The 2,550-nt window shown below is 39.7% G+C and overlaps 1 protein-coding gene across 1 annotated transcript in view; it reads left to right on the top strand.

The window, feature by feature from the left end:
• Nucleotides 1-2,550, top strand: part of Tbc1d31 (TBC1 domain family member 31) — a 117,182-nt gene that overhangs the window by 76,927 nt on the left and 37,705 nt on the right. The gene's annotated exons all lie outside the window — the stretch shown is intronic.

Raw genomic sequence — 2,550 nt, 5'->3', positions numbered from 1 at the left:
CCATCTCCCTAGTCCCCAGTGAACTCTTTTGACTGCGGAAACTTTTCAAAAAGATAAGACCCCAGTTGTTGATTCTTTGAAGTAGTTCCCTTGCAGTTTTGCTTTGTTCACAAATACCCTACCTACCCCTATGCCTTTAAGATTTCTACCTGCTTTTTTCTTGCAGAAGATTTAATGTTTCTGTTTTAATATTTAAATCTTTGTTCCATTTTGACTGTAGATTGGTGCACGATAATAGTTATGTGTCTAATTTTAGTCTTCTGCTTGTAGATAACCAGTTTTTCCAGCACCATTTATGAAAGTGTTTCTTCCAGTGCACATGTTTTGCCCCTTTGTTGAAGATAGAGTGGCTAAATGTGTTTATAATTATGTCTGCATCTTCCAGTCTGTTGCGTTGATCGTTAGGTCTTTTTTTGCTAGTACCATGCTTATTTTATCACAGTAGCTTTGTAGTATAATTTCAAGTCAGGAATTGTAATACCTCCTGCCTTTCCTTTGTTGCCCAGAGTTGCTTTTGCTTTTCCAGGTCTCTTCTGGTTTCAGGTGAATTTAAGGACTTTTCTCTAGATCTGTGAGGTATACTAATGGTATTTTCATTGGGATTGCATTGACTCTGTATAACAATTTTAGGAGTATGATGATTTTCACAATGATTCTTCCTCTCCATGAGCAAGGAATAGCTTTCCATTTTCTGAATCCTCTGTATTCTCTTTTCTCCAAATACTGTAATTTCCTTTGTGAGATTTGATTCCTAAGTATTTCATTTTTTTGGGTGTTATTCTGAAAGACATGGTTTCCCTTATTTCTCTCTCAGCCCATTCATTGTTTCTGTACAGTGTTGCGCACGACCTCGCCAGCAAGGAAGACGCAGCGACCAGCTCTTCTTGCAGCAGTTTATTCAGGACCTCCAATTACAAGCTCTTCTCCCTATATCTTCCGGGGCTTTCCTACGGCATATATCCCCTTTTGCAGCCTATCCCGGAGTGCCGCGTGAGCGCTGCCCATAGGTCCAGGGATGCGGAAGCAGACCATGGGCCTTGGTCCCAGCCTTATATGGAGTTGTTGACTGACATAGAGCACTCACCCGCAGGGGGTGGGAAGCGGAAGCCAGCGCCATCTTTGGGGCGCGGCTGTGCGCAGCTCTCTACAGTACAGGGACAAGGGGGGCTTGCCAGGTAGCTCAGCTGTTTAAAGCACCACTGGGGCAAATGCAGCCAGGTGCAGGGGACCACAGTTCGATCCCCACCTCCAAAGTCCCACCAGACCCGCCCTTAAGGCATCTGAACTAGCCAAAAACCAAATGAACAAACAGAAACCTTCTCCATTGTTTCTGTACAAAAATGCTATGATTTTTGAGCGCTGACTTGGAAGCATGGTATGCTACTAACATTAAGCCTACAGGTCTCTTGGTGGAGTTTTGGGGTCGTCCGTGTAGAGTATCACATCATCTGCAAATAATGATTTCATTTCCTTTCCAATCTTCTTTATTTTTGGCCTCAACCTGCCCTGAGGGCCGGCGCAGTGTGTGGTCTGCTCTACCTGCCTAAGCTTGCCTAAGCAGGCACTTTAGACCCTGAGCTATCTTACTAGTCCTTCTTTACAATCTTTATTCCTTTTATTTTTCTCTCTGTGTGATTGCTGTGGCTGTTTCCAGAACTATATTGATATTTTAGCACAAGAAAAAAAAACACCACACTGTGTCTAACTTAGGTAGAAATGAAAGACTATATTTTTATTTCCAATAAAATCTTATTAAAATAGCTAGCATGTGATTATATGATAAGGAAATTCATTTTTCTTTTCGAAACAAACATACTTGGAATTTAAATATAGTCAATTAATGTTCCTTCCATGGTATTCTATACGTATGGGTTTTTATCCGGGTTATCAGATTAACTTTATTTATTTTTATTTATTTTTTTATTTTTATTTTTTTTTTGGAGGAACCGGGGATTAAACTCAGGCCCTTGCACTTGCCAGGCAAGCACTTATTCTACTGAGCTGTCTCCCCGGCCCCCAGATTAACTTTATTTAATAAACATTTACTGAGTTTTATTTTTGTTTGTTTGTTTGTTTGTTTGCGGAACCAGAGAATGAACTCAGACCCTTGCGCTTGCTAGGGAAGCGCTTATTCCACTGAGCCATCTCCCTGGCCCCTTACTGAGCTTTAATTAACAACTAAAGGTTAACACATTAGGGATGTGATACTCTTGTGCCTTTTAGGTTTATTTGGAACCTAGAAAAAAGTCTGAAGGAAGCAATCAGTTCTATATATAATTTGTAATACAGAGAATCTCCACAGCATCATAAATTTTCTTTTTTTCTGATATCAGTAAATGTATATCTATGTCCTTTGCCCGTACTTCTGTTGTAGTGGCACCAAAGCAAAAGAAAAATACTTTTTATTATTTATTTATTTTGCGGAACTAGGAATTGAACTCAGGACCCTGCACTTGCCAGGCAAGTGCTTATTCTGCTAAGCTATCTCCCTGGCCCTTACAAAAATACTTTTTTTAAAAAAATATTTATTTATTTATTTATTTATTTATT

The sequence above is a fragment of the Octodon degus genome, unplaced genomic scaffold, assembly GCF_000260255.1.
Source record: "Octodon degus isolate 3935 unplaced genomic scaffold, OctDeg1.0 scaffold00062, whole genome shotgun sequence".
Taxonomy (NCBI): Eukaryota; Metazoa; Chordata; class Mammalia; order Rodentia; family Octodontidae; genus Octodon; species Octodon degus.
The sequence above is the reverse complement of the archived record's forward strand: the minus strand, read 5'-3'. Positions and strand labels throughout refer to the sequence as shown.